Below are 23,124 nucleotides of genomic sequence, written 5' to 3'. Positions count from 1 at the left end.
ACTGTTTTAAATGTTTGTTTTTCCTCTGTCAGGCTCAGGCAGAGCAGCGGCAGGTCTGATGCTAAATGGGGTTTGAATCTGGTATTACTTTCTTCAGGCTTAATTTACACCATCTTGCTTTATGCCAACTTCTTGTGCATAGGATTGATCCCTTAGTGATGTTAGAATTATTATATACAGTGGTACCTTGGTTTAAGAAAAAATTGGTTTACGAACTTCACAAAACAGGAAATAGTGTCTTGGTTTGAGAACTTTACCTCGGTCTAAGAACGGAATCCGAACGGTGGAAGGCACCCGGCAGTGGGAGTCCTCACGAGGTGGGAAAAGCGCGCCTCGGTTTAAGAATGGTTTTGGTTTAAGAACGGGCTTCCGGAACGGATTAAGTTCATAAACCAAGGTACCACTGTATTTATTTATACTTCACCTTTTCTCCTGGCAGGAGCCAAGGCAGCTTACAGATTAAAAAAAAATAAATAGAAAAAGCAATCATTAAAAAACAATTAAACACTGATAGAATTAAAACTGTATACATATATAAAACTTGTTTTTTAAAAATACAAATGATTACAATAAAAACAGCATGTCACCAGCCCTTTAATTAAAAGCAGTCAGTTCTCAAAAGCCTGTTGGAACAAGAAAGGCTTCACCTGTTGGTGGAAGGACAACAAGGAGGGAGTCAGTTGAGCTTCTCCAGGGAGGGAATTTCAGAGTCAGGGAGCAGCCACTGAGAAGACCCTTTATTGTGTCCTCCCCAAGTGTGCCAGGGAAGGTGGCAGGACCAAGAGAGGGGCCTCCCTTGGGATATTACTGAGTTAGAAATAAGCCTGATTCAAATGACAACTAATATAGCTCAAATAATTTTTTAAATGTGCAGTTCATAGCTGCAGTTTTACAGTATGCAAGTTATCAAGAGACAAAACTTGACCTTGATAACTTCTTGTTGACAAGTTACAATAAGGACCAGTTTCTATTTCTTTATACTCTGTCTTCTAAAAAATGAAGAAAGCTTCCTCAACAAAGTCCCTCAAAAAGGCTCCGGAGTAAACTCAGCAATCACGGGATAAGATTATAGGTCCTCCTATGGATCAATAACTTGTTAAAGGGCAGGAAGCAGGAGTTAGGAATAAATGGACAACTCTCACAGTGGAGCGATCTAATAAGTGAGACCCCTGCCCCATGCTTTTACATTTCTTCATAAATAAATGTAATAAATTCATAAATATTCATAAATAAAGTTAGAGAAACCAGTGTGCTGGTCAGGTTTGCAGCTGATGCTCCAAAAAGGCAACTTCTGCTCCAAATATGATCACATAATTCCTAAAGCAGGCATCTAAGCACATTGGGGAAGTGTGTACCTTTCCGGTGTGTGTGTCTGTGCATGTGTGAAAAATAGCAAGTTTTCAATTAGAAATTTAAAGCTGCGGCTTTCCTGGAGCTGAAGCACTTGAGGAGTGCCTTTCTCATTGGGGGGATGCAGCTGCTCCCTTTGAAAGTGTGCTGCAGGATTAATGACTATGCTGTTTGCTCACAGGAGAATATTTTTCTGCATATGCTCTGCTTATGTATTTGCAAATAAATATTACAGTCACCCCACATCTTCAGTGCTTCCTCATCTAAAAGGAAACAAAGTTCTGTAATGATGCACCTGGAACTTTTCAGTGCTCAGAAGCGGGTGAATATGTCACAAGACTTAGTCTAAATTAGATGGACTTTGCATTTTTTAAAGTATCAGGCCCTCCAAGTGTCCCTATTTTCCAGGGAAAGTCCTGGATTTACAGAAGCTGTCCCAGTTTCTGATTTGATCGCGGAATGTCCCATTTTTCCTTAAGATGTTCCTATTTTAATTGAATAAATGTTGGAGGGTATGGTAGAACCTCCCGATTTTCATCAGAGAAATATTGGAGAGTGTAGAGTTATGTGACCCCCCCCCCCCCCCCAGCCAAGGAAATATAACTATACAAGCTTTAGAAGACATCTGAAGGTAGCTCTCTATAGGGAAGTTATTTAATGTTTAATGTTATGTTATGTTTTTATATATGCTGGAAGCTGCCCAGAATGGCTAGGACAACCCAGTCAGATTGGCGGGGTATAAATAATAAAATTGTTGTTGTTGTTGTTGTTAAATAGGATGTCCCTATTTTCATCGGAGAAATATTGTCAGGTATGGCGTATTCATTAAAATTGATTTAATTTAATTTGAAATACTTCCTCAGCTTCTCAAACAACAGCTTAGAAAACTGGAAAAAAGCAAACAGGCCTCGATCTCTCTAAAGTAATTTGCAATCCTAGTTTGGCAGGTGAGCATGAAAGGTAGATTGGGGGCTTGGTAACAGCTCACTGCGATTTGATTGATATAAGGAAGTAGCTAACTGAAGTAGCATCCATGAGGAGAGGAGACTGAAGGAGGACATGAACACAGAGCATATCCCTATCCATGGTTTTGTATGTCTCAGCCAGGCCTTTATGTCTGGGTAGCCAGACCAGGATGTAGAAGTTGTTTGGCTTTAGTTAAAATTCCCCTTTCCTTAAACTGAACTGCTCCCATTCGTCAAGAAGTTCAGACCTTAATCACCTGCGTTAAAATGTGGAACATATTTCTCCTGCGATCGTTCTTGACGACTATAACCTGACCTGTTTGACTTGTTCTCAGCGAACATTTGAGAACAATAGTCCTTGCAATACGCTCTTGATTACAGGTTCTGCCCTAGAATGCGTTTGGCATGGTTTATTTTAACATTCACCTCTGCCGTTCCCAGTTTCCTTGATGCGAGGTGGAGAACTCGGAAAACCGAGAGGAGTTTGCATCTATTCCGCAGCTGTCCTAACTTGCACAAAAGATCAAAGCGTCTTCCATTGTACTTTCAGAACAGTCTGAGAATGCATTTGCCCTAGGGGCCTGCAGTGAGGGCCGCTTGCCACGTTGCTCGCGGAAGACTGCATTCTCTTAAGATGTATGAAGAAACGCACAGTGATTTGCATTCCGTGTCAGGCTGGAGGGACTCCATTACTCCCATGCACTGGAACCTGTTGGCTTCATGCTATTTATCTGTGTAAGGGGAATTCCAAATACAGTGGTACCTCAGGTTAAGTACTAAATTTGTTCCGGAGGTCCGTACTTAACCTGAAACTGTTCTTAACCTGAAGCACCACTTTAGCTAATGGGGCCACCTGCTGCCGCTGTGCCGCCGGAGCACGATTTCTGTTCTCATCTTGAAGCAAAGTTCTTAACCTGAAGCACTATTTCTGGGTTAGCGGAGTGTGTAACCTGAAGCGTATGTAACCTGAGGTACCACTGTAAATAAATAAAGCAGCTCATTGCCCTGTGAAGATATGGGAGAGGAACATTGGCTGCTACCTAACCTAACAACTATTTGGGGTTCTCTGCTGACTAGATCCAGAGGTTTAAAAGAGTGAAATGGAGACAGCTATATAGAAAACGCTACATGCACAACAGGCCTACCTCACAAGGCAGTTGCGCCATGAACTTTTTTTACATGTCATCTGCCTCTTTCCCAGAGGAGCTGAGCTGACCTTTAGCAGGGGACCCAACAGGCCTTCTCTGGAAAATGTACATGTTTTGCTTCTTTTTCAAGGCACATTCATAGATGTTAATATGTTGTTGTTCTGAGTGCTGGTTAAGGGAGTCACCTCAGCATGCAAGCTCCTATCCTTTGCACTGAGTTTCTTTTCCCATTTATAGTTTCGCACTACTTTTACTACTATAGAAATGCAATAACCTTTCCAAGAGCAAATCTCCGAGTACTGAGCAACATTGTTGACATTCCTCATTTCTGATCACATTTCCACCCTACCTCCCACTGCTGCACCCTTTAAAAGAGTTACCAAAAGAACAAAATTGTCTGGATCCATCAAAATGCCATCCTGTTTTCGTGCGGCATACACCAGAAGGCAGGAAGAGAGCTGGGCTGTGATTAATCTGATCCAGAGGAACAGTCTTTCTTCATCCCAACGTTTCCTTTTTTGGTTACATTCTGATCATGGAAGCAATGCCCCATTCCATCAACTACCAAAGCAAAAACACTCTGAGCGCTTTTGAACTTTTACAGTATTTCATATTTTCTGTCCATTTCTGGTTGCATCAGAAAATAATAATTTCAGGTCTGCTCAGAGGAGTGACTTAGACTGAATTTCATTTTAACTTACGAGAAATAATCCAGTCAAAGTTAAGCACCCTTGATCCCACACAATTTGATGCAGAAGAATTAAATGTGTGTTCATATAACGAAATGTTACATACATTTCAGATGTAACTAAACATCCCTATTAACAAAAAAAAATGATTAATTTATCACTGTGGCATGAATAAAATATGCCTTCTTTGACATGAAAGAATGGATTCACAGATGTATAAAATTAGTGTCTGGTTTTTGTCTTCTTTGCTTGCAAATTAGGACTTTGAATATTCAAAATACTATCTGTATAATTTATTTGTTTATTGCATTAAGAGGTACATAGTCATGGTGTTTCATATCAGGTACAATATATTAAAATGTTGCCAAACTACATAAAAATACATGCATCAAGCTATATTTTTTATATAACTAGAGAAGAAAACACGCTGTATCTATGAAATGATGTTGATCTGAAAGAATCAGTAACTATATTTTAAAAATATATACAAATATATTTGCTGTAAAACACAGGCTTGGTTCTTCATTAGCAAAACATAAGTTCCTTTGGCTCCAAAGAGAATTCACTGCAGCACTGAATCTGAACCATGGATACAGTGATTGTTGTAAGATCGAAAATAAGCTTAATTATTAGCTGGGACTTCTGACACATGGTGAACCTTTAATTATTAGCTGGGACTTCTGGCATGCAGTTCTTGCACAGGGGCACTGCTGATGGCACCAGGTTTATTGTAGGTCTTCACTCAAGTCACATGAGGATAGCATTGGCCCTTAATTCAAGGCGGAATTATTCATGTCACTTCTTTGCTTATTTATAGAGGTTGTTCACCCAGCCATGCCTAACGGAAATAGAACGGATGGATTTACACATTCTGTGAGAGATACATTGAGTCAACAAAGTCTATTATTTCACCTGTAATATTAGTATTTGAATTATAAAAGCAGCAGATTGAAATGAGGCGATAGAACGCCATAAATTAGTGGTGTGGGGAGTCATCTATCAAATTCCAGATTCTGTAGAAAACAACAAACCTAAAGTTACTGCCTTTTGCTTTCCTCCCAACACACAACACTCTCTGCCTTTCACTCAGTTATACCTTACAAAGGGAAAACATGTTTGTTAATTTCACCCATAGGTCAGGACTATGAAGGCAAATATGAGTTGGATGAGACCCTCTTGTAGGTAAGTGTGCACAGGATTGCACCTGTTAGCTTCAACAGCAACATGTGACCTGGTCTGAAGGCACATTAAGCCACTGCCTTACAGAAGTGAACTGGTCTGGGTAGGCCCTGGTTAGGAGACCTCCTTCAAACGACTTATACACTGCCTTTAGCTTCGTGATGGAAGAAATATGTGATATAAATGTAATTTTAACAAAATATTAGGGCTGCAGGGTTTACTCAACTAATGCCTAGATAAAGAGCAGAATTTTTTTTAAACAATTATTTATAATACAAGTGATTAGAAAAGCTAGATAAAGAGACTGCCTCTTAATTCCTACTCTGCCTTTTCCTTCTGGCCTTCCATCCACCATTTTACTTCTTGTTTTCTAATTTTTCCATCTATACACCAGGCATTTCGTTTTAGGAATAATCAACACATATCTAAGCAAACTAAGAAATCTACAGAACTTCAGTTTTGAAACTCGCTTTGTCATCTCCTTTCTCCATAATAGAAGAAAGACTTTAGTTTACCATTCCTGTCCCAACCCCCCAAAAGAGTGTACCTAATCGAGTAAATATAATTGTTAGCCATTGCAAACATGTACCAAACTGAAGGCTTCCTTTTTATTTTAGGACAAAAGTCCTCTCTGTTAGATGTGGTTTAATGCCAAACACTGTGCTAGTGCAAGAAAACGCTACATCACTTAGGGCAAAACTACCGCAAAGGTGTGCGGTTTTTTATCAAAATGCAAAATTTACCAACTGGGAAATTGACAGGATCTGAGCAGAGCATAGAGGGAGAATTTAACTCTGCTCTGTCAAACTGTAGTCCTGAGTGTTATGTACTGAAGTTCTCACCCTGGGCCAGCAGGGGGATACTGTGTAGATAGTTTTCACTCAGGTCCACATATGCAAATAAGGAATTGAAAGTGACGTTCAGTGATTGGATAGTTACAGAAAGTGGTTACTGTTGCATTGTAGTTGAGCTCTATATAAGCAGGCTGGCTGAACCCTTTAGTTCAGTTCTGTTCTGGCCTGTGAATAAACAAGAGCTGTTTGAAGAATCGCTGTGTCGTCTGATATGTTCACCCACAACTTAACACTGAGGAAAAATCTTCCCCTCAAACTAGTATTTGAAGTGGAAGGAAATGCTAGGTGAGCGCATCAGCTCTGTGTACACCCTGAATTTCTAGGTGAACTTATGTTTCTGAGTTGGATCAGGTTAGTAGCAATATGCCTTGAGGCAGATCAGGAACTTCATAAGCTTTTAAGTAGTTTTGTGGCCTTGGTTTGTCTAGGCCACACACAACCCAGGCCACACACTCACCCCACCCCAGATGAAATAGAGCAGATGTTATAGCCATTTAAAAATTCCTCATCATGGTGAATGGGGAAGGGGAACAGAGTTTATATTTGTTTTTAGATCAATCTAAGTGGGTCATGAAGAATGAATAGGAAAGACACGGAGTGGCTCTGAAATAGATTTAGATGTTTCCCAAAGCTAGAGAGACGTATTGAATTTTGCAGCCAGTGCACATCCCTTCAAAACACCCACTGGTGCCAACAGGGAATTGGAATTTCCCTGTATTTCTGGTGGCCATTAACAAAGACTATGGCCGTAAAAACCATTATTTTGAAATACTTCAGTCACGGCTTCCTGCCTTTATGCATTAATCATCTCTCGCTGGAATCATTGCTCCACGTATTTTCCACTTCTTGTTTTTGTGTGACTGGGGTCCCCCACCATTAATGCAGTGTCATTCCCTTTTCCTTTTAGAGACCTTTCTGCTCCTAGCTTCCTTGGCAGGGCAGAGGATGATGGAAGGTCTGAGGCATGTTTGGGAAAAGTGGTGCTGGCCATTCCCATCCTCAGCTTTGCCTGCCTAATCAAGCTTCTTCATCTTATCTAATCTCATCATCACTCATCAAAGCAATACTAGGCCCTTCTACATCCTTTGTGTGCTTTTGAGGAGACAGTGGGTCCCTCCCTTATGTAATGCTCTTATTATGCATTAGCATAATTTATATTGCCTTTCCACAATGGTGTGGGTTTATTTTATGAGTTGGCATAAAGACACACATACAGTGGTACCTCAGGTTACATAAGCTTCAGGTTACAGACTCCGCAAACCCAGAAATAGTACCTTGGGTTAAGAACTTTGCTTCAGGATGAGAACAGAAATCATGCTCCGGCAGCGCAGTGGCAGCAGGAGGCCCCATTAGCTAAAGTGGTGCTTCAGGTTAAGAACAGTTTCAGGTTAAGAACAGACCTCCAGAACGAATTAAGTTCTTAACCCAAGGTACCACTGTATATAAGTTCCCGAACCAAATACAACTGCAGTGCACCATTTCACATGCTGCTGCATGTGAGACTGCAAGCTGCATGTGTCGTGTGGGGTGCCTTCCTCCATAGATGCTCTCACAGGCTCTACTGATCTGATAGTGGCAGAGGAACATGACAGTTTGTCGGCCACCACAGTGCAAATGGCTGGTCCAACCCTAAATGTCTGACCCTATGCGGAGGCATACCTAGGATACCCTGTGCCCTTGGCAAGGAGCTGCATCCCCCCCCCTTTGAAAAAAAAATCACTTTACAGTAATGGCCACATTAGAAATTACTACATTTTATGCGACCCAAGTACTCAAAGTGTTCAGAGTGAGGGCAAGGTGAGGAGGAAGAGCAAAAAATATATATTTGCACGCCTTTGTGCCACAGTGCGAAAAGGGCGGGAAGCTTCTCATGTGTTTTATCTCCCCACACTCGTAGTGTTGCTTCGCCACACACACTCAGGGCTTTTTGTCAGCTGGAACTTGCCGGAACTCAGTTCCAGCACACACACATGGGCCTGCGCGCTGGGGGGGGGCGGTTTCACCAGCCCCTTTTGCCAACCAGCTCTCATTCCTATACAGTGGTACCTCAGGTTAAGTACTTAATTCGTTCTGGAGGTCCGTACTTAACCTGAAACTGTTCTTAACCTGAAGCACCACTTTAGATAATTGGGCCTCCCGCTGTCACTGCGCCACCGGAGCACGATTTCTGTTCTCATCCTGAAGCAAAGTTCTTAACCTGAAGCACTATTTCTGGGTTAATGGAGTGTGTAACCTAAAGTGTATGTAACCTGAAGCGTATGTAACCCGAGGTACCACTGTACTCGCTTCCTTTGCACTTCCCAGTCCTCATTTCCATGGAACAATTTTTACATTGTGTGGCCCCTCACTTTTCCATATTAGTGATTTTGCAACCGCCCCTTCCCCCCCAGTTTTACTGTAAATCCTCCCATGGATGCTGGACAACACCCGTCCCCACCCCACCCCCCTGCCTCTTGTAAAGTAGAAGCACGCTTGACAAAATTGTTCAGGTATGCAAGTCTCATCTGCTGTAATTCCTACCTGATACCAGTCTCCTGAGGTTATAATGAAAGATATGCTTGTTTAATGATAACTTGCTGCCACACCTTCTAGGTAACCTTTCTTTTCCTGGAAAAGCATGTCCTACCCTTTCTGAACAGCTGAGAGAGCAAAGTACACTTCATACGTGTGAAACAGCCTGCAGTCATTGCATAACTGCAGTTGCATGAGGGCATTTTAAAACAGCCTGAGAAGGAAGGAAGGAAGGAAGGAAGGAAGGAAGGAAGGAAGGAAGGAAGGAAGGAAGGAAGAAGGAGAGTGGTAAATGAAATAAATTGGTTGCTCCAGGATAAATTTCAGCTTCTGAACAGTCTGTAAAGCCTGCTCTAATCAAAGAAAAGAAGGAGATAGAAAAACTCTGAGAAGGAAGAGTTGAAGAATTGGATAAAACAGGTGATGCGTGCAACAAAATGTTGCAGTACTGAACGCTCCATTCCATTCCATCTCCCCTTTCCCTGCTGCTGCTGTTTGTGTGTAGATTGTTTTCTGTATATTTGCCAGTTCGGGTGGAAATCTTTGTGGAAATGCAGGAAATGCATGAGACTTTTTCCCATGCCAAAATTCCAAATGGCTTTCTAAATACATTGGTTTAAACAGCAGTTTGAAAGTTGGGTAAAGAAATCCATGCACTTAATATGGGTGGGACAAGAAGAAGGCTATTAATAAAAATTCCTGAGGCATCTTAATAGGACTACTGGTAGCACAACGTAAACATAAACGCCTGCTGAAAACCAGACCTATGCAGGCAGTTAAGAAAGCATCCTTCCACAACGGTTAATTGGTGTCTGTTTTTAACCTTTTAATGGTTTTTATTTTATAATTTTATGTTTTTACTGCTGTGAGCTGCTTTGATATATTTTTATGACACAAAGGCATACAATTTTTAATAAATAAATAAAAATAAATAAGAACCTTATATTTTGTGGTTTTTTAAAAAAACAATTTTAATTTTAATAAAGCCCCCCCCCCCCCCGAACCCTGGGTATAGCAGTACGGTGAGTGTGATGTGAATTCTGCTCTTGGGATCCCTAGCTGTTGTTCTATGCTGTGGCCCATCCCTTTACTACAATTGCCAGAGTTCATTTGGGAAGGGGTAAAGGACTGCTAAACCATGGGATAATTAAAGTGTGGATAATTAACTTCTAGCATCAAAGCAACCCGTGCTACACGATATGGCAATTGCTTAAGCTAGCTAGAAGCCTGTAGATTAATCTAACAAACAAACACCAAATTTCCCAGCACGAAAGTACTGTAGGTGATAGTTGCTCCATTTGGCCATGAAGAATAAGTGATAAAACTGATGATGAAATAACTTTTATTGGACCAACTGTTTTTAATGCATTGCTTTGCAAGTTTTCTAGCAGTGCCTGATTTTTCCCCATATAACTTTAAAACTTGCATATGGTGGTGATGGTAGCTTTCCTTCTAGTGCAAGTAGCGCCTTCTCAGTTGGGACATGTGTTGGAGAAGATCTGAAGTTCAGAGCTTACTCCCCACAATATTAAAAACCATGATGAGAAGAACATAAGAAGATCCTGCTGGGTCAAGCTGGTCCATTAGTCCAGCTTGCTGTTCTCACGGTGCCTGTGGGAAACTCTTAAGCAGGGCCTGGGCCCAAGAGCCCTCTCTCCTCCTGCAGCTTCCAGTAACCACCATTCAGAAGCTTTCCTGCCTCCAACCATGAAGGCAGAACATAGCCATCATGGCTGGCAGCCACTGATAGCGCTTTCCTCCACGAATTTGTCTACTCCAATACCAGTCCTGCCACAACTTCACTGGCTGCCAATTAGATTCCGGGCCCAGTTCAAAGTGCTGGTGTCAACCTTTAAAGCCTTACACAGCTCAGGACCTCAACACCTTAAGGATCGCCTCTCCCCATACAAACCAACCCAGACCCTGCGCTTGTCATCTGAGGCCCTTCTCCATGCTGCCCCCCCCCCCATGCCAGAGAGGTTTGGAGGGTGGCAAGAAGAAGAAGAGGAAGAAGGAGGAGGAGGAGGAGGAGAGTTTGGATTTGATATCCCGCTCTATCACTACCCAAAGCGGCTAACATTCTCCTTTCCCTTCCTCCCCCAAAACAAACACTCTGTGAGGTGAGTGAGGCTGAGAGACTTCAGAGAAATGTGGCTGGCCCAAGGTCACCCAGCAGCTGCATGTGGAGGAGCGGGGAATCGAACCCAGTTCCCCAGATTACGAGACTACCACTCTTAACCATTACACCACAACAGGCTTTTCTGTGGTGGATCCCTGATTGTGGAGTGCTGTCCCCAGAGAGGCTCGCCTGGTGCCATCACTACATGTCTTTAGGCACCAGGCAAAAACATTCCTCTTTACCCAGTCTTATGGCTATTGAATAATCTATGCCATGTGAATGTGTGGAGAAGTGGTCTGTTATTATGATGATTAATTTACTATTAGGCTGTCTAATAGTATGTTTTTATTATTGATGTTCTGGGGTTTTTTTTATGTTGTACAACGTCATGGGATCTTCTCATAAAGTGCAGTATATAAAATGAATGAATGAATGAATGAATATCTACTTTAAGAGCTGTCCTAGCTATGTGCAGCATGAGGAAGTACTTTCTTTTATCTGATTGTACAGGGTTCTGACTTGCATGCACAGAGCAGGTTCCTCTCTTCAGACCGCCAACACATGGTGGGCTGAGGATGGCAGGGCACATGATGTGGCACATGGCATGAATGAGCACAGCCTCATTCTTCGTCTCATGTGATGGGAAACACAGGGAGGGAGAATAACTATGGGGATCTGCTCAAAGGTATCCAGTAACTTCATGGCTGAACACAAATTTAAATATTGCTTTCACAACTCCAAGAACAGCAATTTATCCACCACATCTGTGGCTCCCACATGACTTCATTCTGCCTTTGCCTTTGGTTTAAACAAGATGCCAATTAAAGGGGAAGTCTTCTGTCATGGGAAAAATCTACTGGGCTGAACCAGGGCTACAGTGTTGCCCAGAATGACATCTAGTGTAAAAGGATAGTGATTATTAGAATTATATATTAAATTTAGAGGTGCAACAGTGTAAAAGTGCATAAATGTTGCAGGGGATATAGTTAACAGCAAGGTTAGATTTAGAGTGAAGAAAAGCTAGGGGTTTGGGTTGCAAGGGTTAATGTAAGCTTCCATCCAGGAGGGTTCATGAATTCACATTGGTCTGAGGATCTATGGATCAAGTGGAAAGGCCACTGTCGTTCAAACTGATTTTGAACTTTGGAGTTGAAGCAGCACTGACAGGGCAAGAAGTCATGAATGTTAAGTACAGCTACTGCCTTTCCCCTTCCTTGGCTGCGATTTTATTTCACAATGTTTCTACCAGTTGATTCTGGTTCTGCCTAGTATCAGACTCAAACACTGTTTGATCTTTGGCAGAGACAGACAGAGAGAGAAATAACTATGCAACAGCTTGCCTCTGTTCTACTACACTTGCTAAGAAGGGAAATATTTGGGGTTTTGTGGGAGCACATCAGAAGCACTGGGAACTCACCCAGTTTGGCTTAATATTCAAGATTCACATAGCCCAAGCCTCTCTGCAGGTTAACCTAAGACCCTCTGTGCTCACTTTATCTGTCAGAATGTGTTCCTTAACCTCTGCAGATCAGTGGAAACATAACACAGCTTACTGTCTCCTTAAGACAATGTACGAGTCACGTTTCTTTTTTATTTGTTTAAAGTTTTGTGCGATGGTTCTGGGAAGTCTGCACCAGGGAGCAAGCAGGTAACACATGTGTGCTTGTGGAAGAGAAATAGGAATTAGCTTCTGCTCATTGGTATAATAAGCTCCTGCCATTCACCTTCTCCCAAAGTTAGCTTCACTCTTCTTTGGAGAAAATAAAACTAGAGCATCCAGCAAAGTGACAAGGCAGGTAACCTACACAGATACTGTTCCCCACTCCGCCAACAAGTGAGAAGTTCCAGGAGTGCAGCACTTACTCAGCTATAGTTTTTCATTGGAAGAAGGTCACAGTGGAGGCTTATTGGTGTTATTGCAGTATTTGCAGTTACTGTATTTACAAATATATACGGCTTGAGCATCGGAGATACTTCAACAGTAAGATGCTTCAAAGTCTAACACACACCTTTCTTCTTCTGTCTGCAGTCTGTCTCAAACTACAGTCTGTTATTCACACAGAAGCATTGGGTTATAGCATCCTCAGCAGGGAGTGGGTGTGTTGGACGAGGGGAAGCATCCTCTTTCATTATGTTTGCTGGCCTTTTAGAAGACTAGCTATTGAGAGCAATCCTTCAGTTATTAAGTTCCTGTGGCCACATATCACTTATACTTAACAATGAAGAGATAAACTTGCAAGACCTGGCCAGGGCTATTGTCCAAAGCATAATCTTCCAAGTTGGATGGGATCCTGGAACTATCCAATAAATTCCTCCTCATATTTTCCTACAACACCCATACAAATCTACAAATCTTGGGAGCTGTACCTGTGTGTGTATATATGTGAATTTGTGTGCATGTACCTACAACAAATGTGAACACATGGCCTGTACCCACATATTGTGTTTTAGTTGTTTGGTTTGTTTGTTTGCTTGCTTGCTTGCTTGCTTGCTTGCTTTGATATTCAGACTACCTGGATGTTAGCAAACGTGAGATTAAGTTGTTGGTACTGAATAACCCAGGCTTGTGCTCCAGGGAGGTGACTTCAGTGCTGCTAATGCAGTGGTTTGACGACACTCCTGGAGGCGCACTCCATTGTCTCTGGAGACAGGCAGATGTCAACAGCAACAGCAGCAGCAGCAGCAACAACAACAACAACAATAACAACAGAATAACAATAAAACTGACTCCTGTGGCACCCCACATTGGAGGGCCCATTGGGCCATACTGCATCCTCCCAGCACCACCCTCTGAAGTCTGCCATCCATGTAGGACTGGAACAACAGTAAAACAGTAGCACTTTCATTGCCCCACACACCTTGGCCTCTGGCCCCACCAACTCCTGGAATGTGGCCCTGGAAGCTTGCCCATAGAGGAATGTGGCCCTCAAGCTGAAAATGCTTCCCCACCCCACTCCAGAATGTGTAGTGCATGTGGGAAAATGCTCTGAGGCAAGGAGAAATGCTCTGGTAATTGGTTATACATCAAAGGTAATATTTAGCCCAGCAGAGCCTAAATGCTTCACAGGTACTCTGTGTGGTTAAATATTTGCCTTTAAAACACACATATGAAGAACAAGATATTACAGCCATCTTCAAATATCTCAAGGGCTGTCACATGGAAGATGGAGCAAGCTTGTTTTCTCCTGCTTTGGAGGGAAGGACTCAAACCAATGGCTTCCAAGTTTCAAGAAAGGAGATTCCAACTAAACATCAGGAATACATTTCTGACAGTAGGAGCTGTTCCACAGTGAAACAGACTCCCACAAGAGGTGGTGTACTCTTTTTCATTGGAGGTTTTTAAGCAGAGGTTGGATGGTCATCTGTCATGGATGCTTTAGTTGAGATTCCTGCACTGCAGGAGAGCCAGTGTGGTGTAGTGGTTAAGAGCGGTAGACTCGTAATCTGGTGAACTGGGTTCGCGTCTCTGCTCCTCCACATGAAGCTGCTGGGTGACCTTGGGCTAGTCAAACTTTCCTGAAGTCTTTCAGCCTCACTCACCTCACAGAGTGTTTGTTGTGGGGGAGGAAGGGAAAGGAGATTGTTAGTCGCTTTGAGACTCCTTAAGGGGAGTGAAAGGTGGGATATCAAGTTCAAACTCTTCTTCTTCTTCTTCTTCTTCTTCTTCTTCTTCTTCTTCTTCTTCTTCTTCTTCTTCTTCTTCTTCTTCTTGTAGGGGCAGTTACAGATAGGTAGCCGTGTTGGTCTGCCATAGTCAAAACAAAATAAAAAAATTCCTTCCAGTAGCACCTTAAAGACCAACTAAGTTAGTTCTTGGTATGAGCTTTCGTGTGCATGCACACTTCTTCAGATACACTGAAACAGAAGTCACCAGACCCTTCTATATAGTGAGAAGGTGGGGAGGGGTATTACTCAGAAGGGTGGTGGGATTGGGTGATTGGCAGATAGCTGTGATGAGCCTGTCGTTAAGAGTCGTCAACAGGCTCATCGCAGCTGTCTGCCAATCCCCCAATCCCACCACCCTTCTGAGTAATACCCCTCCCCACCTTCTCACTATATAGAAGGGTCTGGTGACTTCTGTTTCAGTGTATCTGAAGAAGTGTGCATGCACACGAAAGCTCATACCAAGAACTAACTTAGTTGGTCTTTAAGGTGCTACTGGAAGGAATTTTTTTCTTGTAGGGGGTTGGACTAGATGACCCTCTTGTCCCTTCCAACTCTACAGTTCTATGAGTCTATGTTTCACTGTGTAAATATGCTTCTGATAAGCAGATTTCTTCACCAGACCCTGCAATTCATAATCTTCTGGTTTGTGTAGGTAGGAGACACAGAGAGATATAGTAACTTCAATCAGTCCTCTCAGAAGCTATCTCTCACCTATTCAGAACCCAAATCAGAGTATCCTGATTTGATTTTGGTAATTACGTTTACCGAGTAGACCTATCAGTATGGAGTAGGTTGAGGCCAGGAGATGCAATCATGAAATCTGCAGACAGACTGGGCTGAGTGTGGTTTGGCGAGCTGTGCATGAGCAGAAAGGAACTGCCATGAGCCTTGGACTCGTGCACGATTCCCTCCCCTCTTCCTATCAGGACATCACAACTTCTTGCATCCCTGATTCGTTGTGTCACCCGTGGGGCTCTGCTGTGCCAATTCCCATACCTCAGTCTGAAGAAGGGGTCCTATTGTGGGTGAAGTGGCCTTAGAGAGTGTCTGTGCCACCACTGCCTTACCGAAATGGCTTGAAAAATCTGTTTAAAGCTGGCTTAAAGTTTATTTTTAAACATAATTTTTAGCTGCCATGCCAAAGGCATCTCTGTCCTGGCCCCTTCAACCATAATGCCTTGCTCTGAGGGCCCATCCGCAAATTGCAGCAGAGACCACTGATACTACTGCAGCAGTGGGGGATCTGCCCACATTGGGCCCAGGATAGGATTGCACAAATCAATGTTGATCAAAGCAGAGATACATAAAAATTAAAATAACAAGGCCCTCCTGAAGAAAAACAAAATCATAGGGTAAAACACCTTTTACTTGTCAGGCAGGTTAAGGTGAATTTTCCACTATTTCAAAAGGTCACACCTGTTAAATTTATGACTCAGAAGTCAGGGAGAGGTTTTCCTTTCTTCTTTTCTTCTGACTTCCTCTCCTTTTCTCTTTCCCTTCAAGTTATCAATTAAAGATACAGCATTAAAAATAATAATCTCAGTAGGCAAAAACATGTAAGCACCAGCAGATAGAGAGAGGTGTTTTGGCTTTATTTAGTGTTTGGTTTAATTATTTTAAAATTGTACTTCAGGCATTAACTTAAGCAGTGTAGCACTAAAACATTTTAAAAGCACTGAAAAACAATACTAGTTTTTCTAATAAGATAAAAGGTGGTATCTGTTGAAAGAATTAACAAGTAACTAGTACAGATACTTGTTATTATTGATTATTTATTCAGCATTCTTGGTGCTAGGTGACTCGTGTGTAAGTCCAATGGGCAAGGTCTGCCCAAAGTTAAGCACTTTACATTTCACACTCCAGAGGAGTAGGTGTGATAATCTGTTGGAGCAAAACCAACAAAGACTCATGTGGCGCCATGAAGACTGACACAAGCTTCTATGGGTCAGTTGCTTTTGAGCGCCTAATAAAATGGAAATTTATGCCACAACAAAATTGTTAGTCTTTACAGCCGCCCAAGTTTTGTTGTTTAAGTTTCATGAATTTCAGAGAACAAGAACAGCACACACGTAAACCTTTCATACTAAAATAAATGATGTGTTACGAGTCTTGTTTTGTTTGGATCTCTATGCAGAGTTCTGGGGACAGCACTTAAGGCATGCATATGGTGGGAAAGCATAGATTGCTTACAGAATCTGGGGGAGCGGTAATGAGTTGTCTGTGAGTGTAAAATTAGAGCGAGGTGAGCCTCAAACCTTGAATCTCAAGGTCAGAATTGCCTCGCACATTCTTGGGGCATTCTCACAGAGGTGACCTCACAGAACTGTGGAAAATGCCAAATTGAATGTTACTGAAGCAAAAGCCTTCCACTGTGCAAGAGTTTAAAAACAAAGTTGTAATTACACGGAAGAAAAATGAGTCCCAAAGTCCATTGTATGCAGGGAGGAGCAAGCAGAGGCAGCAGTTTAGCAAATGCTAAATGGGACATGCAAAAATAGTTCTGTCATGTAAACAGGGATAATGACACGGTTACTGACAATTCCCACAGAGCAACAGACAATTTCCGAAAGGCACATTAGTACTGAGTTGACAATCTGTGTGGAGAGAAGATTTCACCTTGATACTAATCTGAAGTGTATGAAAATTAGAATCTCAGCAGAAATTCCTGATACGCTGTGTAACTTGTTCGATTATTTTTTTAAGAAAACATGGCAGGCCAAGAACAATGGAAGCAAGAGCAGGAGAGGGCTGTTGAGTATATGCCCTGCTTTTGGGTTCCCCAGAGACATCTGGTTAGCCACTATAGAGAACAGGATGCTGGACTGGATAGGCCTTTGGTTTGATCCTGCAGGACTCTTGTTAAGTTCATTCGTTCATGCAAGGAGAATGCTTCAGAGACTTAGAGCAAGCAAGACACAGTATATTGTGATACTTAGAGGTAGGGCAGGGAAAGTCAATGTGGTTTCCTCCAGATGTTGTTGGATTCCACTTCCATCAGTCCTAGCTAGCATGGCCAATGGTCAAGGGCCAATGGTCAAGGTCCAACAATATTTGGAGGGCATCACATTGACAACCCCTGAATTCAGGACAGATAAAGTGCTTTTTCACACGGTGTGTAGTTAAGTTATAGCATTTGCTCTCACAAAAGGCCGTGATGACCACCAACTAGTATGCCTTTAAAAGAGAATTGCACAAATTCATTGAGGATAAGGCTATCAATGGCTATTTTATACCTCGACTGTCGGCAGCAGTATGCTTCTGAATACCAGTTGCCAGAAGCTACAGGAGGGCAGAGTGCTGTTGTACTCACGACCTGCTTGCAGGATTAGGATGGGAACTTGTAGCTATTATTCTAAAATGCTACAGTTCCACAGAACTTTACAGAACACTTCACTGTGGAATATTACCTTTTTCTTGTGAACTACCCTTATCTTGTGAACCACCCTGAGATCTTAGGATGAAGGGCGATACAGTGGTACCTCGGGTTAAGTACTTAATTTGTTCCGGAGGTCCGTTCTTAACCTGAAACTGTTCTCAACCTGAGACACCACTTTAGCTAATGGGGCCTCCCACTGTTGCCACCGTGTGATTTCTGTTCTCATACTGAAGCAAAGTTCTTAACCCAAGGTACTAATTCTGGGTTAGCGGAGTCTGTAACCTGAAGTGTATGTAACCCGAGGTACCACTGTATATAAATTTAATAAATAAAATAAATATTACCTGGCACATACGTACATACATCTCTTAGTTCCAGGTGCAGGTTGCATATGATGCATTTGTGAATCCACAGACTCCCCCAGACAACCCGTTTATTAAATCTTCATCCTGATTTGCTCGCACAAAGCTAACCTGGAGGTTAGACATGTCTGGTCCTTTATTGGGTATTTGTTCTGATTGGCTTGCACAGTGGTTATGCATCATCATGATGATCATGCTTGTTCATCTCACACTTTTCCATGCATTTCCACATCACCTTTTAGCTACAATGATTCCTTAAAAATAATACAGTAATAATGTGGATTTGTTGTTTTAGGGCAACAGAGCTCTTTAGTCCCCTTTAATTGTGCATTTCCAATATGTTCTCAAATCCTTCCCTGCCTCAAATTTGACAGTGTGGAGAGAACCCCTGACAGTAAATTGTGGTTGGCGGCTTTCTGCAACCACAACAAACCTTTGGTTGGTTTGCACACAACTGTTTCCTTGGCAAGCCTGTAAAACCATGCAAAACGTATTTCTTTGTGAATGTTATTTAACTCATGATTCCATGTTCATTTCATCTTGACAGGTGGGAAGGAAATGCTGTAAATGGCTCTTATTTCTCTCCTGTGCTCTATCTAATTAAAAGTGTCTTTAATTGTTTTAATTAATTCTCCTCCTTACCCCCTCACAGAAGATTAGGAGCATGTAAGAGAAATTGAAAACAATTCCCCACAGGCCAGAATATGTTTGGTAACAGAAGTTCAATAAGTAAAGAAAAAAGAAAAAGAAAAAGAAGATGTCCTGTAATTAGTTGATGATATCTGCGTTAGGTTGTCCCAACCCTTTTCACTCCCAGAATACAAAAAGCAGCATTGAGATCTCTGATAACTCAGGTTTAATTAAAAGGCAAATAAAGGTGCGTTTTTACAGTGTTATCTACATGAGAAAGTACTAGGCAGAGAACTTTAAAATCCTATATGGGGGAGGTGTAGTTCTTAAAATAAATGACATTATTCAGTCCTTAGATAAAATGGCTGCATAATCTGTATATGTATATATTTAAAGCAGCCTTTAATTCACCACATATTCCTAATAAAAGCAGATTTCTGTGCTGGTCACCTTCCTATATTTCAGTTTTCCATATATATTTTAATAGGACTTGCCAGATTTTCCTGGTCATTTATATGCTTAAAAAAAATCTATCTGTTACAGTATCTACAAAACACTTGGTTTTTAAACAGTCATAACTTGTTTTCTGAATAACCTCCTACAACTGGTTAGAGATAAAGTAATCTACACTTTATCATCCCTTGCTATAAATTTCGACTTAGGTAAGGTACAGAAGACCATTTTTGTCAGCCAACATCCACACAGGACCTTCTGATAGCCCCAGCCACCTCTTGTTTGCTTCCCAGTCGCTCTCATAGCAAGTAGGTTATGACTCAGCACGTCTCACCACAACTGTAAACTGGGTAGGATTTCCTCCATCTGTTGATCTGCTTATGCACGTATTCACCTTCTGACTCAGGGTGCTTATCAGTCAAATGAAACTCCCTCTGGGACTCTCTCTGATCACGTCTGCTTTCCCTTTGAAACACATTCAGCATATCTATCAAGTTTCTAATGGCCATTTCTCTGTAAAACTTCAGATTTTGAAGGCTACCCTATAATAATTATTTATTAGACTTGTTAGCTGCTTATTGCCTGAAAGTTTTCAAGTCACTTGCAACACATTTTTAAAAAACCACATTACAGTGGTACCTTGGTTCTCAAACTTAATCCGTTCTGGAAGTCTGTTCCAAATCATTCCAAAACCAAAGCATGCTTTCCCATACAAAGAAATGCAAAATGGATTAATCCCTTCCAGACTTTTAAAAACAACCCCTAAAACAGCAATTTAACATGAATTTTACTATCTAACGAGACCATTGATCCATAAAATGAAAGCAATAAACAATGTACTGCAGTCACACAACCAATCAGTCAGTAGCTGAACTGGGTTCCACACAGTCACAAAAGCAAAACAAAAAAGAGCCACAAAAAACAAAAATGCAAAATAAATAGCAAAAACAGACAGACCTCAGCATAATACTCAAAACACTGTCAGTCTTCAAAACGATATGCCTTCCAACTAACCACTGATGACCAAATATTAAGTTGGGACACCAGCTCTTTGGCTCCAAGTAGAATGTTGCTTCATCTACGTTATTGCTATATTACTTTTTTTTAGTTCTATATGCAATGGTGTGGTGAAGGAGGAACCCAGGGGAGCATAGCTCTAGGCTTTTACAGAGGGCAAGTGATACCGTTGTCCTCCTGAACACGAGAGAAACTGACCTTGCTCTTGCAAGTGAATGAAGTGATAATGAGGTTTCCAGGTTTGTGACCGAGACAAAGTCAGAAAATGTGAAAAACAACCAAACTGAGGCTCAAGACTTCTTTCCTTTGATGGGGCTCCTGTGTCTACTTCCCGCCAGCAGTTTAAATGATAATATTTCTTTGTTAGATTGCTTGCATTTCTCATTAAAAGCAAATGGTTGCATTTCAGCTGGCTGAAGATCTTTTGGTAAAGCTCAGTGTGTCTTACATGTTGAACCTACACAGTCAAAACTAAGCACCATTAAGTTCAATTGAGATACGCCTAGGAAACTATGCATAGGATTGCAGTCATTATTTAACAATGTATGGCAATTCTTGCTGGTGGATCAACACAGCTGTCAGCCATTTTGGATTCTCTTTGGGGCTGGAGCTACGGGCACTATCGTGATGAGCTCCTGCACTTCAAAGTTTATCACTCCTCTAGTGTCTGTGGGAGCTTGTGTTTAAATTACCCAGAAGCAGAGGAAAAGGAAAATTAATAAGGCAGATGGGTGATACCCTTGGTGAAGAGCAGTATAGAAATATTTTAAATCAATACATCTAAATACATAAATAAGCCACTATGTACACGCTGACCTTGAAAAGGGATTAAAGTCACCAATATGTCTTTTCTTCATCCCAGTTATAAACAATCAATAGGTGGTATCAGCAGCTTTCTTGATAATCAGGTGGAGATAGACATCTGCAATAAGCACATGACGGAAGACCACATAGAATCAAGTCGTCTGAAGGAGACGACGCTGCAAAGTAAGATTAAAATAAGGTGGTTTTCTGAAAGTGTGGTATGAAGCCCATTGCATGTTGGACATTCAGGCAACCTCGCTTCAGTGTCAGTCCTGCCACACGGTGATGAGAACAACCTGGTTTTGCGAATTCATTCAGAGCCGACTGTCAGGATTCCCATCTATGTAACTGTTCAATAACTGAAAATAGTTACAGATGCCACTCTATGGATGACATTGCAGAAGTTCTCTGATAGCCTCTTAAAAGCAGCTACTGAAATTCAGCCGCAATCACACTTCCAATACTATTCTAAAGTGCACTGGGAGCCACTCTGAGAAGAAAATAAATCTTGTTTTGCTGGCTTCTGCCAAAGGGCTCTTTAGCTTTGCAAGGAATGCTTTATCTTCCTCTTAGAAAGCAAAAGTAGTTCCATTTTGGAATCATTACTCTAAAAAGGTACATTAAGACTTCTAAGCATCACTGCAAGAGATATCTTCTAGACGTCCAGAATAAAAGCTAGATGTATCTCATGCATGGGACGCGGGTGGTGCTGTGGGTTAAACCACAGAGCCTAGGACTTGCCAATCAGAAGGTCGGCAATTCGAATCCCCGCGACAGGGTGAGCTCCCATTGCTCGGTCCCTGCTCCTGCCAACCTAGCAGTTTGAAAGCACGTCAAAGTGCAAGTAGATAAATAGGCACCACTCCGGCGGGAAGGTAAACAGCATTTCCGTGTGCTGCTCTGGTTTGCCAGAAGTGGCTTAGTCATGCTGGCCACATGACCCAGAAGCTGTACGTCAGCTCCCTTGGCCAATAAGGCAAGATGAGTGCCGCAACCCCAGAGTCGGTCACGACTGGACCTAATGGCAGGGGTCCCTTTACCTTTACCTTATCTCATGCAGGCGTGCATAACTTAAGAAGAATTGAATTTTAGAGTTGGAAAGGTCTTGGAAAGATCTAGTTCAACATCCTATGCAGTGTTGTGACCCACCAAACCCACTACAAGCCAAACTCCATGTATGAGCCTAACAGAGATTCAATGAACCACCTGCTTCCCCCACCTTCCTGAGACTGTAGAAACAGGAATCCACAGGGGACTGCCACAGAAGATATTTGATGTGGTGAATCTGAAGTTGTTTAAAACATAAAAATTAGGTATCTTAGTGAACTGTTTTCTGGAAAGTGAAAAAGACTTTTTGAAACGTCCTTCTGAAAAATGTTTTGAGTGAAGCATTTCACCACTGTGGAATTGCACACATGCCTTCAGAAATTTTCTTTCCCACTGAGATCATCACTGCCCTCTCTTTACAGATTTCCTTCTATAGTTCAGGAGTTGGTGAGTAACCTCATCATGTTTTCTGTGCCAGGGGCTAAATGCCAACCTTAAAAATCACTAAAATGAAGCAAGAGGGAGAGAACAGAATGTTTGCTGAGTCCTTTGTCCTGTTCAGCACGGAACCCCAAATCAACTTCAGGTTTTATCTGTAAACAAGAGCACAAGGCGAGAAGAGATCAAAAGAACTGTCAGGTAGGAAACAGAGTGCAGAGAGACAAGGCAGGTGCTGTGGAGATGCAGAGACATATAGTGGGCAAGATAGTGTTGAAAAAGTACTTGAAAATGAGGAAATACAGAAGATATGAAGAGGCTGGAACACAAATATTGGAACGGTCAGAAAAGAGCTGTCTTGTGGGAAAGAGCACCACGACTGCCTAAATGGTTAGAGCTGGAAATGTATAAGCATGTAAAACCTATGCTGTTCTGAACAAGAAATATACCATCTCAAGGAATCATGATCTGTTAGTTATGTCCAAAGGTTGTTAGGACTAGGGAAAGGGGCAGTCA

This window comes from Podarcis cretensis (assembly GCF_951804945.1).
Source record: "Podarcis cretensis genome assembly, chromosome: 1".
In the NCBI taxonomy this organism is placed as follows: Eukaryota; Metazoa; Chordata; class Lepidosauria; order Squamata; family Lacertidae; genus Podarcis; species Podarcis cretensis.
Note: the sequence above shows the minus strand (reverse complement) of the source record.